The sequence below is a fragment of the Protopterus annectens genome, chromosome 1.part1, assembly GCF_019279795.1.
Source record: "Protopterus annectens isolate FY-2018-M chromosome 1.part1, PAN1.0, whole genome shotgun sequence".
Taxonomy (NCBI): Eukaryota; Metazoa; Chordata; order Ceratodontiformes; family Protopteridae; genus Protopterus; species Protopterus annectens.
The window spans coordinates 1,931,355,946-1,931,373,173 of NC_056726.1; positions in this window are offsets into that span (position 1 = coordinate 1,931,355,946).

The window sequence follows — 17,228 nt, forward strand, 5'->3', positions numbered from 1 at the left end:
ACAGCACGGTGTGACAGACACCAGTGTGAAAGTGCATACCTACAACCAATCTGAACACAGCCACAGTCACATATGGTAAGCCTAATTAATATTACAGTATATGGACTATGTGAACAACACCATCCTCATATGTGCCACTCACACATTAACCCTACATATACTGGGCCAATACACAGTGTAGTCTGATGCCTGACTGTGGTATGGGACATGTGTTGATCTTGCCCTGTACGCCGATATGGAGCAGCATGCAACATCAAATAGAACAGTACCAAGAACAATGACATCTACCACAGTCTGTTCACAAGCCAAGTTACATATTCACAATACACACTCTGTCAACAATCACCATAAGTACACAGACCTCACCACTGTACACACTACAACATAATGTCTAGGTTTTGTCCTCAAATATAAGGTCTACTATACATAACATGCCTAGCAGTCTGATATCTCACTGGCTTATCAGGTATGATGTCAGTAATTAATGATGTACTGAACATATGCACCTCTTACTGCATGATATATGGACAAAGGTTGACAGACTTTGGGTTGGAGGCACAAACACAGGGCTAATATTGACATGTTGCTGTGATAAACTCATAGATTGACTGGTGTAACAGGGTTTTTTGTGACATATCTTCAGAGGGATATGACGTCACTAACTCACATGGATGTCACCATGTACTGACTGCAATCATCAGAGTATTCTACTGCATTTCTACATATAGGAAATGTGTGAGTAACACAACACATTTAAGACTCCAAATTCTGGCCAGTCTGCAGATATCCCTACAAGTGAGAGTTTTCTCAGCCACATAAGACTGTCATGCCAGATTTTAAATCATGTATAACAACCATATCCACACAACACCTGTTAAACCAGCATTATGTCAAATGTAGAAGAGCAATACTTACATTCTGTCCCCATGTCTGGAACATTCCCCTCCTGTTTGCTGACCTGTCTCCACAGTGTATCTTGTAAGAGGTATTTCCAACTACCCTCTGTGATGCTGTTTGTCAGACACTCACATGAAGTCCTGCTCACAGTGAAGGAAAAGGGCCAACGCCCACATGAAGTGTTTAGTTATAGGAGTGTGTTTCCATGCAATTGGTTATAGGAATGATACCCCAGCTGTTCTACATGCAATTAGCAAGTGGGGGACTGCAACTCATTCAGAGGCCATCAGCTGATCATGAGCTTCACTTACAAAACTCAAGCTGTTGCATAAGCAAAGCAGATGTACTTTTCCAAATCTACCAGAGAGAGAGAGACTGAGACAAAGTAAGGAAGGAAGGGAGTAGGATAGTAAGAGACAAGCATGTTTGTGCATGATCCATTAGTGGAGAGTGGTATCTGGGCATTATGACAGTTGCCTATATTGTGTACTAATCCATACTGTCACATGGTAATTACAGATGGCTGTACACATTTATTGCTGAGGATTGTCTACAACAATCTCAACAGTGTTTGGAAAATGTCGGCCTTGTGATGTGGACAATGGGACATGCCACAGAGCTTATCTGGCTGATAAGTAGCCAAAGGGTTATTTCAAGGTGACTGACATCAGCAGGCATGCTACAGCAGGGCTATGGGAGGTGTATATCTTTTTAAAAAGAGCATTCCCAAGGGCCAGTACATTCAGGCAAGCCGGATGACTACCCAGGAAACAGAATTCAACAATGAACTCAAATTTATCATTGATTTATTCACAGTGAGGGGATATGATGAATGTTTTTTTGGAAACTGTTAAGAATGATATTTTGAATAAAAGAAATTATGTTTATCCACCCATTCTTAGGAAACCTTTGATATACAAAATGGCTTCTGTAAGTAAAGCAACAAAGAACAATGTGGCCATGTTCAGTATGGACATGACCACTGATTGTAAATTAATAAGGGACATAGTATACAACAACTGGAGAATTCTGGAAGGGAATATGGACCTTCTAGAAGTCACAGGTACTAAACCGAGTTTTGTTTATCAGAATACCTATAATATAAAAACTATTCTTGAGAGGGATGTTAGAAGAAGAAATACAAATTTGTTGCAGAAAACCCAAAAGAAGGGTATGTTCAAGTGCGGTAACTGTAGTTTATGTAGATTCATTCTTGAAGGACCTTACATTATGATTCCCTATTTGGATGAAACTTTTGTAGTTCTGGGTTACTGTACATGTAAATCCAAGGGGAGAGTGTACATTAGTATATGCAGTGGTTGTAATGCTTATTACGTGGGAATGACTACAAGATCATTGTAAAAACGCATGAGAAAGCACATATATTACATTAGAGTTAAAAATGAAAGGAGCGCATTATATAAACATTCTACTGAATGTATTAATTTAAAAAAATATATATTTTCCATATTATAAGTGGTACAAGATTTAAGGGGGGGTGATTATAAGAACATACTACAGCAAAGGGAGGCCATTTGGCAAGTGAGATTGTAAGCTGATAAGAAGCTGGGGCTTAACAAAAGCATTAATATCAAATATTTCCTTAAAAATAGGAAACCCAAAATTAGCAAATGAGTTTATATTATTATATTTTATGTCATTCATGCAAATAAAGTTAGGTAAAGATGCAGTTTTTATAATATATGATTTTAACTCTATATGAATAGTGTTCTATACGGAATTTTTTGTTAGCACTTTACAGGTTAATGAATTTGTTTTTAATTGAGTAATTGATATTAATTGCCTTTGAATACATAATGGCAGTTCTTGGTTGTTAAAATCTTTTCTGATGAAGTCCATTTGATGAAAATGTGTATTAAAGGTTTTGTACGCTAAAATTCGTGGTTCTCCTGACTTTTATTGACCATCTGGTATCCAGTCTTATTGTGGTTTTCTACCGTGGTTGTTTGGTTGCAACCGCTCCTTTTTTGGTTGGTGGGTTTACAGTATATAGTCCTGAGTCTAATAGTGGAGTGGTGTGTTTGCATTGTGATGTCCTTAAACCAGCTTTTATAGTCTGCATAATTAACAATATAAACACATTCAAACTGATTTGTACACGCAAAATGCAAAATGAGAATCACAAATGAAAAACTAATCAAGTCCCTGCAATAAACAAAACCACAATTAAAACACCTAATTTAACCAGGAGATAATGTACCCCAAATACTTACCTTTGTGCAGATGGCACCCAAGTTAGTTATCTATAGAACATTATTGACTCTTAGTCCCAAACTGTCACACAGGTTACATCACACCTCCCGTGAACTGCACATGACCTGAAGTGCTTTAAATTATATAGTCATGGATACCACCACATGAACTTCTATGACTGATCCTTAAAATCTAGATAAACACAAAATTCACCCTACTTACAGTCACAAAACTGGGTGGTTGTCTCATTACTGAATTGATCTATTGCAGATAAATCTGCCCCCAAAACATTGTATTGTGACTATTTCAATTTGTATTTCTAGTTGAGTGAATAACATGTCATCTGCTTACCCAAGAGCTCTGCTTGCCATAGAGACTGCCAATGGATCATATTTATTGTAGAGGGTTCCTGTAGCAGTAAAAAGCAAAGATCTACCCCCTCCATTCAAGTAAGTGAAGCCAATGGACCCTTCTTTCCTTTGTTATTGATTGGAAACTTAGTGGATAAGCTATTCATTTAGCAATCCCATTTCTTTAAAGTTTCAGAGGGTAAGGAGCTTAGCAGCCACCTGTGCATAAGACTCCTTTGGTAGTATATTGAGATAAGAACCCACTTCTTGTAGGTAATGAAAAGTAAGTTGAACATTTCTCTTTATCAAAAACAAGCTGGAGGGATGTCATACATGAACCTGAAAGCTCAATTCTCTGCACTGTCAAAGATACAGTGCAAAGGCTTTCCTTTTATAATACAAAGTAGAGCTGTTGTTCAGTGACACTTTAACCCAGTGACCTGCAATTGAGCACTCAGTGCCCAACTCCTGGTCTTCTGTAAGGTCTGTTCTCTATCACTAAAATCCAGACATTAAAGATGAAATACCTTGGATTGTTGTTAGTTTTTTTTTAGTGAGCTCAATCAGTGATTGGAGAGTTTGGCAGCCCCAGAACCTGTGCAAAGTGTTGTCTGATAAAGTTGGTAGGCACTGATCCCTCTACTGTTTCTGGTGAAACAATAAAACCACAAATTGTTCCTCCTAGTGTGATTTTTCTAATTTGTCCTGTCTGGAATTCAGCTGCATTATGTGGGACTGCAGATCTTGCCTTGGAGTGCAACTTCAAGTTTCTTCTGTTGCAGGGTTGATAGTAAAGAAGTTGACTGGGTGTCATGCTTAGCTGTAACTGCCTTCATTTGCTGGATATCCACAGCATTTCCTTCCATTAAGTCAGACAATGCATCAATGAAGGTGCAAATTGCTCAATGTTCTTCCTAGCACAACTTGGAATCCTTGCCTATAGTTCTGCCATATTGGTGTGATACTACTCCACTGGATTGGCTTGACTTTACATTCAATGCTTTTTTGACCTGATACTTCAGCCCTTGGGGATAAAAAACCTCTAATAAATCACTTGCAGGAAGTTATTCCATGCCACCACTAGTTTTTAACTTCAAACCACGGGTAAGTAATGATTAATTTTGAATTAAACATCCAACAGAAGCCAAAAGAACATGCTAAGTGACTGGCTCCAAGAGGGAAACTCGTGCAATCCCCAGCATCATTATTATTTAAGGAGAGACAAAGTATATAGGACAGGGCCATGAAGATGGCAAAAGAGGGATTGTGAGTCCAAGCATATTGCAGGCATATTTAACATATCCATTATACAGGCATACATTTGAAGCTAAGAGATCTACAATTTCCAGGGCTGTTCTGATGTACACATGTATAGCTTGGCTTTCTGGAATAAGTTATGTGAATTGGTGTTAAGCAGGTTGAGTAAGACTGGTGTAGTCCATCTATAAAACTAATACTACAGTATTATGATATACAACCCAAAAAATATAAAAAAATGAACCATGCAAGGTAGTAATGTTAATGGAAGTCATTTGTGTAGCTGTAGGCTACATTGAAATGTACAAATGAAAACTGCTCACATGTCTGATGTCACAAAACAGATTACAGCAAGGCTATACCTTATGTCAGTTGGAACACTGCACCCATCGCACTGTAATTGAATTGAGTACAGACATCAATAACATGTTCAGTCATTAAGACAATTATATGGAAATACTTTTCTGACTTCATTAATGTCCAATATGCTAAGTAGATCACACTGACAGATTTGTTTTTGCATGACCAATGGCTAAACCTGTGTGAATTTATAATTACTTTTTCAGTTTTATTATAAGATGGGAACTATGATTCCCTAAGAGGCAATGATGATTAGCACAGGTGACTGATGACAACCATCATGCAGCATATAAAGATGATTATACAGTGCAACTGTGATATGGAGAGTATAGGACAGGTTGTTGTTGTTGTTGTCTTTCGGCTTTTCCCGGTTAGGGGTCACCACAGCGGAACTCCGGTCTGCTAATGATTGGCAGTAGATTTTGACGAATGCCGAGGTGCCAGCTCAACGTTCAACCTTCAACAAAGGCACGCCCATTTACGCATGTCTTTCAAATGCCCACCCAACCGTGGGGAGGACATGCAGACTCAACACAGGTAAGAGTATGAAAATTAATTTTAGGATAACAACATGTTTTTTTTGCAGAGCAGACTTACTCCTAACATTTTTGTGAAGAATTAACTGTACTACCATTGTACATGGAATGTCTTGAAGCCTTGCATGAATATGAATCCATTGTTTTGAATGTGCATATAAGCTTAACATTAATCCACATTCACATTGTTTGGATTGTCATTTATATTGTTATGCATGTCTGAGAGGTGTGCAAGGTCACCTCACATAAATTTGAGATGACATGGTCAGTATGTTGATTATGGTACATTCATATTTCACTGTGAATCAAGCTTAAATGTATTTGTAAGAGTTACTTGTCTGACACACTCTTTCAAAGTGTGACTTTGATGATGTTGGATCCTTAACATATCATTGACTGACCAGTATTGCTAATGAGGCACACATGGAAGGCATTAGCAGCCAAAGTTTAAATCTTTGTTCCTATGCTGCTCAGAGATGTGCATGTCATCATGTAGAAACTAACACAATGGGCTGGATTCACGTAGGCTTGCACGGAGTCTTAGAGTAGAGTAAGACTCCATGCAGCCAACATGTCAGCCGAGCGATCCAAGAAGAGCCAGTAGGGGCGTGTAACAGAGCTCCTTAAACTAGTCCTACACGGACAGGGCTTGGATATGCAAATCACCTCAATTGCAGGCAAAAGCTATGCAAATGAGGTAAATTTGCGATCCAGGAAACCCGAACCTGTCCAAGTAGGAGTAGTGTTACTTGCAGAAACGTACTCAGTTGATAACTGAGTATGGTTCTGCAAATAGCAAAACGGAGCCGTGTCAGCTGGAAATAAAGCATGCATGTACAGGATGAAGCATGCCAATGGCCAAAAATATGGCCATTGGCAACGGGAAGGGATGCAAATTAAAGATAAAATAACTTTGTTTTTTTTTTATCCCGATCTCCAGGGTTTAACCGTAGTGCAGCGCCGTGCAAACGCGCTGCGCCTTAAAAAGCATAAAATTAATAATTATGATCCACAAATGTGGATTTTATACCTAAAAAGAATTTACAATGCAAGGGAATGGCAGGCTGAAGACAACATGGCCACCGAGTACAGGTTGCTAAGGGGGGAAGCTCAGTCTAACAGATATAACTAAGCATTAGTAGGCAATCCTATGCAAATGAGAGTTAGGACAGTGAATCACAAGTTGACATAGCAAATGAGCACAGTCAGTGGAGTGTAGGAGTAGGATAAGGGGAGTAACAGAGTAGAAGATAGGTGACATCACGAGGGGGTTATGTATGAAAGGAGTGAAGCTCATTGGAGCAGAGTGTCATGAGTCAGCTTACATTCACTTAATAGTAAAAGAGGTGTGTCAATAGATAGGCCAGGTAAAGTCAAGAAATCAAAGGTGTATGCCATGGATAACACCAAAGTTTCTTGCTGAGCGTGCATGCACGAGTGTGCGCACCAGTAAACTCGAGTAAGACAGTGTGCACGCGCGCGTGTTAGCATGTGTGCACACGTGTAGGCTTGAGTAAGTATATTTAAGGCTGTGTAAACAGTTGTAAGTGTGTTTGCGCCAGTGTGTGCACGTTTTAACAAGAATAAGCATGTTGTAGTTTGTGTAAGCATGTGTGCACGTGTGTTAGCAGGTGTGTGCGTGTTTGCACTTGTGTTCACGGTGCCCCCCCCCCCCGAGGAAACAGAAAGGAAAAAGGAAGCACACCAAATAGTGGAAGTTACCAGGGAGTACTAGCAAAGCTAGCAGGTGAAAACAATCAGAATCAGGCAATTACCCAGGCAGAACACTAGCCCAGCCCAGCCCAGCACTTAAAACTCTCCAAACAACAGTCCATTATGTTTCTCTCAAGAGACACTGCAACACTGCAGTAAGCTAATAGAAGTGAAAACTGAAAAAGCTTCACTGAGGCAAAAAATGTTAGGGGCTGCCATTGCTGTTATATGGTGACATATGCAGCATGCTGAGGGTGGTGATAATGCAAATGCTGCTGGACAACCCACAGTGAGGAGACGGAGACGAGTGTACAGGCCCAGGGTTACCTACCAGGGGTACATGAGCTGGAGATAGTGGAGCGCTATAGAGTGGACAGAGACCTCTTGCAGCAAATTATTGAGCTGTGCAGGCCACATCTCACACACAGAACCAACAGAGGGGAACCCATCCCAGTGGAAACTAAGGTATGTGTTGGCCTAAGAATATTAGCAACAGGTACCTTCCAGAGACCAACTGGTGATATGATGGGGATATCACAGGCATCAGCATCTAGGGTACTGCACCAATTCCTGGATGCCATGTCAGCACATGTCGGTGATCATGTATATTTCCCCAATTCCCGTGAGGTATTGGCTAGCAATATGCGTCTCTTCCAGCAAATAGCGAAATACCCTGAGGTAGTGGATGCAATAGACTGCACGCACATATGCATCAAAGCACCAGCCGGTGAGTGGGGTAGGGTCTACTTCAACCGCAAGGGCTTCCCCTCCATCAACTGCCAGGTCGTGTATGATGCCCAGGGCATAATACAGAATGTTTGTGCTGGCTGCCTGGAAGCTACCATGATTCCCATATCTGGCATCTGACGCAGCTGTACCAGACATTTGCCAATGGGGACATCCCACAAGGTCACCTAGTTGGTGATAATGGCTATACACTGGAGCCGGTGCTGATGACACCCATCAGAAACACACACACACACACACACACACCTCAACAGGAACACCATAATGAGGCACACGCACAAACACGAAATGTAATCGAGTGTGTGCTTGGGCTGCTCAAGTCACGGATCCGGTGCCTGGACACATCTGGTGGAGCCTTGCAGTACTCACCAACTACATGTACCCAAATTGTCATGGTATGTGCTATGCTACATAATATGATCCTGCGAAAACAGCTGCAGCAGGAGCAGCATAGGCCCGGGCCAAACAGCCCCCCACCATTGCCAAGGCCATTACAGGCAGAGTGTGACTCGGAGGAGGAACAACCTGAGCCTGCCTCAGTAGGCAGAAGGAGGCATGCCCAGTATGCTTTGGCCTTGGCAAAGAGGCAACACATAGCACATACACTGGCTCAGTAGGAACTCTGGAAATGATACCTCTCTCTGACCCGCAGATATAGTAAAAGGGATGCCTACGTTGACACGACCTGCTTTCAAATATGTATAGGGAGTGTAGTATGTGCATCCGACATAGGCAGCCCTGCATCAACACCTGAGGCATGATTGCCATGTGTTAAGCAATATAAAGCAGTGCTAAACAGCATTTACCATCATGAAGTATATGTAAACAAAATTGCACACACTAACTACCACAAATGTGGTCAATGTAGAGTAATATTGGCCAATGTCCAGCAATGATGGTTAATATTGAGCAATGTTGGACAAGCTGGGTCTAGTTAGAGCATAGCTGAACAAAAGCCAACATGCTCATATTTGCTCTACTGGCCCCTAAGCAGTCTGGTCTGCTCAGTATGAAAATATAAGTAGTGATGGGCCTTGAACCCAGGATACTGTGCTCTATTGTCATAGGACTGAACCACTAAACCATGGCAGCATTGTGGTGGTTAGCCTGTATGAAGAAATGTTGATAAGTCTATGCAAAGTATTTCATGGAAACCCTGCAGGCACAGCATAATCCCTGTTGAGTTATGACACAAAGGTGAGTCTTGCAGTAAGAATAGAACCTGACTTTCAACACACACAGTACAAATGTTAATATTGGACATGTAGACATACATCAACAAATGTAGTGGACCTCAGACAGCAACATACTGAAAGGTCACACTGGGCATGCTCACACACTTGAATACATGAGACAAATGTCAGGCAACAGAACACTGACAGTCTGAACTGGGCATGCTCACACACTTGGGCCATGTTGGAGTACAGCACTGGGCCACACATAGCAGGCAGTTGCATGTGTTAACCCAGAAACCTCTCACTACCCAGCAATCTGTCCTGTGCACACACTGATATGACAACAGACACATAAATAATATAGTGGAACCCTGCCATAAGCAAATATGTTCTGCAGACACCTAAGCAGTTCATAGAATGTGTGAAAGCAAAGATGATAAAAACCTGCAAACAGTATCAGCAATAAAAATTGTGCATCATGAAAATTATCATAGGTTCAGAGGTTGATACAAGGCTATCTGCCCTAGGGCATGTACAAGCATAGCCAGAGTGTGTTTGGCTTCTGCAACCCAGTCTAATCAGAACACTGTGCCTCTGAATAGTAGGTCACACAAGATAGCCCATTCATGTTGAGTGTACTGTGCCTCTGTCTAGCAGGGACCCAGAAGATATCCCATAGGTAAACATGTGATCACCAATCCACATGTCAAGATGTCACCTGTAGGTGGTCAGTGGGTGGCTCTGCCTATGCAAAACCGGAACTACACTCCAGAGTGAGTGGAGGCTCTCTGATAATAATCTGTCCCCCCAGCATGTCCTTTTAACATCAGTACTGAGGTATATGTTCCTGGAGTGTGTAGCTCCAAGGGAGTCGGATATCTAGAGGTGGAGCATGCCCAGTAATTCTGGGTCAGATATTGCCTGCAACTACAGGCACACAACACATCCGTGTAGGTGGTAAGTGACTGAGTATAGCTGGAGTTACTGTATCGGAACTGTGCAGGGCATCTGTGTGAGTCCCTACATCTGCTCGATGAGTAACATTTGTGGCCATTACAGTTGCTGCAGGTGTCAGGTAAGGTACATCCCAAATGTGGCATAGTAACCAAGCATGGTTGTGAAGAGTATAGGGGCACAATGACCACACGTGATCAACATGTGAAACCATGTGGGATATGGTGGGCTATGTAGATGTACTGTCTAACCACTATGACAATAGGATTGTCAAAGGTGAGAGTACGAACAGGTTGTGTCTCCAAAATCATAACAACCACTACTGTATGTAATGGATTACAACCTATGTTGTAATGTGTGGGCATTTGGTCATCCTCAAAGGGGATGACTATGCAACTAATGGCATGCAGCCGTGGGCCATGGCTCAGGCACCATTCAGCCTATCTCTGTGAGACCCTGTATGAGTATACATGTGGCAGCAGGAGTGCTGATTATGGCACTCAGTTTGCAGTCATCTGCGAACATGGGCAGCCATAACCCTCCTGTGATAGCCTGTACATCACACAAATATATACTGAACAAGAGGGGTTCCAGGACTGAGCCTTTTGGGATGCCATGTGTAATTGGTGTATAGTCAGACATGGCACCTGCAACACTGAGCATGTGGGTGCTATCCCTGATCCAGGTAGCAATCCATCATGTCAGATATGTGTCGATATTGATGCTGGGGAGCCTATGCATAATGTCCGATCGGGGAATTGTGTTGAAGGGTTGTGCAAGGTACAGGCAGGCTGTGTGGACAACCATCCCAACACTGATGGACCTGGTAACTGTGGAAAGAATATGAACAGGTCCAACGGGCAAGATCTGCCCTCAACAATGCTGTAATGTGTAGGACGCAGTGTCTGTAGATTTCCCATGTCTATGTGCATAAGTCCCATTACAATACACCCCATAGCTTTGCAGAACAGGCTGATTAGCCTTTTAGGCCGATATTGCCTGTGGTTTGTTGTAGCAGTATTCAGTGGAGTGGGACCACTATCGCTGTATGCCACTCCATAGGTACATATCCTGCAGTAACTCTTATGTCGAACAGTGATGTAAAGTGAGTGTTATGTCTGTCATGAAGGCCATGTACGACACAAGCTAGGACACCATCTGGTCCCATTGATGCTGTGTTGTCCGCTGTGAGGAGGGCAGCACTCACTTGTTTACACGTGATGTCTGGGAGGTTGCACTCTGTTGGTATGGACAGTATCACCTTAGGGGGTATGTGGGGGACACATTTGCACTGAACCTATTTGCCAGGATGATGGCAATGTCAGTGGGTTCAGGGTATGTTTAGTCAGTATGCAGTAACACACAGCATATCAGTGAGTGTCAGCCAGGTACCCGAATTGACTGAAGAAGGCCTTATGAGTGTCTGACATGTCTGGTGCAATTGTCCGTTAGAAGCGTGCCTGACAGAATTAACCAAGTGATCGTAGCTATCTGCTAGTACAGATCACAGATGCCTTCCCTGTCTGGGATTGTGCTCTATCATATAGTAGCTTCCCCATTTGTTGTACAGCATATGAATGGTTGGGGTCAACCACACAGGTCCACTACCATTGCAGGAATGAGTCCAGTTGTTATTTTGGATGTAACGATCCATGCGGTCCACTAGGTGTCCATAGAATGTGTATGTAAAGGATACAGCGTGGTTTGGAGTAGTGTGACGTTTTCCTATGGGTAGTTCACCAACATTACCCAGGAAGGGTGTGGGGACGGGATACAGATGTCCAGTGAGATAAAGTATGTTCTGCCCTTAGCAATGAGAGGTATATCACAGGTGTGGAACACAGAGTCCCCATGTCAGTGTTGATCATGTCCGATATGTTGTCCCCTCGTGTGGGTGTGGTGACCAGTTGTGCCATAGTATATGAGTGTAGAAATAGTAGCAACTGTTGGTCGAGGGTGTTGTGGCTTGAGTACTATCCACAGTCAATGTGTGGGTATTTGATGTCACCCAATATAATGGTGTTTGGGGAGACCTTCCTATTGTCCAATGTTCCCAGGAAAGCTAAGTGGGGTTGCTAAGCTGGGGAGTGTGGTCTGTAGTAGGCAACAAACCAAAAGGCCGATTTGCACAATGTTAGGTGCATATGTATGGTCTGTGATGCTTTGTGCAGTGCTACCAACCCGGAGGTATGTGTATCTGTGATGTATATGGATATACCTCCTATTTGTGTTGGCCCTTCCGAGTTATGTGGTCAGAAAGCATGGTACGAAATACAACCTGGTAGTGCTGGTGTGCATGTGGGAGCCTGAACCATGTGTCTGTTAGTGCATAGATATTGCTATCCTCCATACTGAGGAGATCCCTGAGTGGGCACAATTTGAGGGTAATACATCTGGTGTTGAGCTGCATTACCCTCAGTGTTGTGTACTCTGTAATGACTATGGAGGTGATTCTGTCCTTTGAGCCCCGCTTAAATAAGGCACTATGGTGGCAGCAAGTGCCCTAGCCAGTATTCAAACATCCAAGGGTGACAGGTGCAAGCTGTCCATAGGGAAGCTATGTGGCATGTCGAGCATGTCAACCCAGGGTGACAGACACTGTATCCCCTTTGAATAACATCAATATGCTAGCCAACTGTTAAATGTGATCAGTGTATTGGTATACTGTAACATCAAACTTGATGAGTGTAAGATGCTAGAAAAGGTCAGGGTGATACTGGGCTGGGCTACATGATCACAGAGTTCCTCTATGTTTCATGTCATGTGGTCCAGGGAAGAACGTCTGAGGTTGTACCCACCAGCATGGACAATGATGGAGCCAGTCCTGGACTTGCTTTGGAGTTACCTGAGTGTATGTGTTATGTGGCGGATCCTGGCACCTGAGAGACAGCTCAAAGTGACAATTCCCATGTTTGGCCTGGTGAGTGGGACAACAGTGTGTTTGACATTGTGTCACCCATAACAAGCGTATCAGGTGAGTTGTTTAGCCCAAAGGGTAGTGACTGTGTGGCACACTGACATTGTGAAGTGTGTGACATGTGGGCATTGTAATGGGGTAGCAGTTATATGAGTGGATGGGAGATCGTATGTTTACCCCGGGTATCACTTCTGTGTCACTGTTAGACAGAGGCACAGTATACTAACCTCGAAAAAGGGCATAGCAAAATAAATTTAAAATGGGTGGTGAAAGCCAAACACATTCTGGCTAGGCTTATAAATGCCCTAGGGCAGATAGCCTAGTATGAACCTTTGAACCTATGTGTGTCTGCTGTGGAGGCCTCTGTTGCTCAGGCAGAGTGTATGTAGAGCCTCCGAATATGTGTATGTGTAATAATGTGGTTTGTGTGCTGTCACTATCAGTGTATGTGAGACTGATATGTGGTGTGTGTGGTCACCCTCACCACCTGATAGACTATGCCAGTCATGGGTCGAGAGAGCTCAGCATCCTGTATGTCAATATTGTTACATCTCCCACATATATGTGAGTGTGATGTGAGGAGGAGAGAGTTGTCTGTGTACATGAGGCAGATGTGACATTGTGTCATAACCACAATATTCACTAGCTGGACTGGAGAGTACACATTAAACCGACCCCCTGGACATGCCAGTGTATTATAATGACATACTCTGTAGCCTGAGCACAAAGGATCAGTAGGGTGTTAAGTGTGTAAATGTGTATAACCGTGATTAATGCTCAGGTTTGTTGGTGTTTTGTAAAGAGTAGCTGAGAAGGAGTCCAGACTGAGAATCATGACATGTCCTTCAGCTATGTAATAAATAGTAATGTACACGCATATATGTGCTGAGTCAGGGACAACTGTACTTTACTGACATTGCCAACATCCTATCAGACAGGCCCATGTACACATACCCAACTCCCACATATGATAGTCCCTGACATCATACCAGGAGATATCACGTGTAGAATGGCTGAACAGCTGCTCCCAAAGCCAAAAGCATGGCAGCAATTGGATTACATTGTTTCCCAATATGTGTCATGCATGCACTACAGAACAAACAGACCCTGCACCAGAACAGTCTGTTGAGCCTCACCCACTCCACAGGACCTGTAACCGTCGAATGTGTTACAGCAACATAAGGCATTCCCCACATGTGTGGGTGCACAACACACCATGGGAAGTATAGTCCAGTAAGCCTATAAAGTCTGATCTGCAAGGCCATGGAGTGCATCATGGCAGAGGTGATAAACAGAGCTATTGGAAACTGACAAACATGCAACCCTACCAACTGTGGTATGTTCATGTGCAGATCATGGTTCCCAAGCAAGATACACCATCTGCAAGCCAGCCACCCAGGACATACATCATGGAACAGAGCTACACATGTCCCACATAGACATTGAACAGCTCTTCATTAACATCACAGACACATGTATCCACAAAATCAACATTCAGTGCAGAGATATGTGTTGACATATGAAGGGATGTCAATGTGTCCAAAGATAGATCACACAAGGTGAGACTCACGTGGTCCTGTACAAGCTGTTGATACCTGCCAACCTACATGGATCATTCCTGAGATTGCAAAACAATGTGTACACACATTACCGTGTCCAGTCTGATGATGTCATCATCCTTCAAATATACCAGGAAAACAGAAATCACCCAGTAAAGCGTATAGCGCACCATGTTAATGCGTACCTCTCTAGTATCATAACATAGTTAGATAGGAGTTTCAGTTCTAGAAATGCCAAGTGTGTGTAGTGGGTGTGTGTGTGTGTGTGTGTGTTCTCCTTTGAGAGAAGTAGCCTTTTTAGAGACTGGGAAAACACATTAAAAGGGGTACATCCCTCTTTGGAAAGTCTGATAATGTTAGCATCCTACAAATATTCAAGGAGAACGTAATCCACCCAGTAATGCATATAGTGTGACGTGTTAATGAGTAGATTTCTAGTATCATAATATAGTCAAATAGGGGTTTGAGCCCTGCAAATGCCACATGTGTGTGGGTGGAGGTTATGTGTGTGGTTTTCTTTGGGAGAAGTAGCCTTTTTGGAGACTGGGAAAACACATTAAAAGGGGTGCATCCCTCTTTGGAAAGTCTGATAATGTCAGCATCCTACAAATATTCAAGAAGAACATAAACCAACCAATAATGCATATAGCGTGCCATGTTAATGTGTAACTCTTTAATATCATAATCTAGTCGGGTAAGGGGATTGAGTCCTGCAAACGCCATGTGGGGGTTGTATGTGTGTGGTTTCCTTTGAAAGAAGTAGCCTTTTTGAAAACTGGGAAAACACATTAATAGGGGGTACATCCCTCTTTGGAAAGTCTGATAATGTCAGCATCCTACAAATATTCATGGAGAACATAAACCACCCAGTAATGCATATAGTGTGCTGTGTTAATGTGCAGCTCTCTAGTATCATAGCATAGTCAGATAGGGATTTGAATCCTACAAATGCCCCATGGGGGTTGTGTGTGTATGTGTGTGGTTGCTTTTGAGAAAAGTAGCCTTTTTGGAGACTGGGAAAACACATTAAAAGGGGTACATCCCTCTTTGGAAAGTCTGATAATGTCAGCATCCTACAAATATACAAGGAGAACATAAACCACCCAATAATGTATGTAGTCTATCGTGTTAATGCGTAACGCTCTAGTATTGTAACATAGTCAGGTAGGGGTTTGAGTCCTGCAAATGCCACGTGGGTGGGGGTTATGTGTGTGGTTTCCTTTGAGAGAGATAGCCTCTTTGGAGACTGGGAAAACATGTTAAAAGGGGATACATCCCTCTTTGGAAAGTCTGATAATGTCAGCATCCTACAAATATTCAAAGAGAACATAAACCACCCAATGATGCATATAGCGCACCATGTTAGTGCATAACTTTCTACTAACATAATATAGTCAGGTAGGAGTTTGAGTCCTACTAAATGCCATGTGGGGGTTGTGTATGTGTGTATTTTCCTTTGAGAGAAGTGGCCTTTTTGGAGACTGGGAAAACACATTAAAAGTGGTACATCACTCTTTGGAAAGTCTGATAATGTCAGCATCCTACAAATATTCAAGGAGAACATAAACCACCCAGTAATGCATATAGCGCGCCATTTTAATGTGTAACTCTCTAGTATCATAACATAGTCAAATAGGGATCTGAGTCCAACAAACGCCATGTGTGTGCGTGTGTGTGTGTGTGTGTGTGTGTGTGTGTGTGTGTGTGGTTTCCTTTGAGAAAAGTGGCCATTTTGGAGACTGGGAAAACACATTAAAAGGGGTACATCCTTCTTTGGAAAGTCTGATAATGTCAGCATCCTACAAATATTCAAGGAGAACATAAACCACCCAGTAATGCATATAGTGCGCTGTGTTAATGTGTAGTTTTCTAATATCGTAACATAGTCGGGTGGGGTTTGAGTCTTGCAAATACTATGTGTGTCGTCTCTTTTGAGAGAAGTAGCCTTTTTGGAAACTGGGAAAACACATTAAAAGGGGTACATCCCTCTTTGGAAAGTCTGATAATGTCAGCATCCTACAACTATTCAACGAGAACATAAACCACCCAATAATGTATATAACATGCTGCGCTAATGCGTAATTCTCTAGTATCATAGCATAGTCAAGCAGGGGTTTGAGTCTTGCAAATGCCATGTGCATGTGTGTGGTCTCCTTTGAGAGAAGTAGCCTTTTTGGAAACTGGGAAAACACATTAAAAGGGGTACATCCCTCTTTGGAAAGTCTGATAATGTTAGCATCCTACAAATAATCAAGGAGAACATAAACCACTAAGTAATGCATATAACGCGCAGTGTTAATGCGTTGCTCTCTAATATAATAACATAGTCAGGAAGGGGTTTGAGTTCTGCAAAGGCCACGTGGGTGTTGTGTGGTCTCCTTTGAGAGAAGTAGCCTTTTTGGAGTCTGGAAAAACACATTAAAAGGGGTACATCCCTCTTTGGAAAGTCTGATAATGTCAGCATCCTACAAATAATCAAGGAGAACGTAAACCACCCAGTAATGCATATAGTGCGCTGTGTTAATGAGTAACTCTCAAGTATCATAATG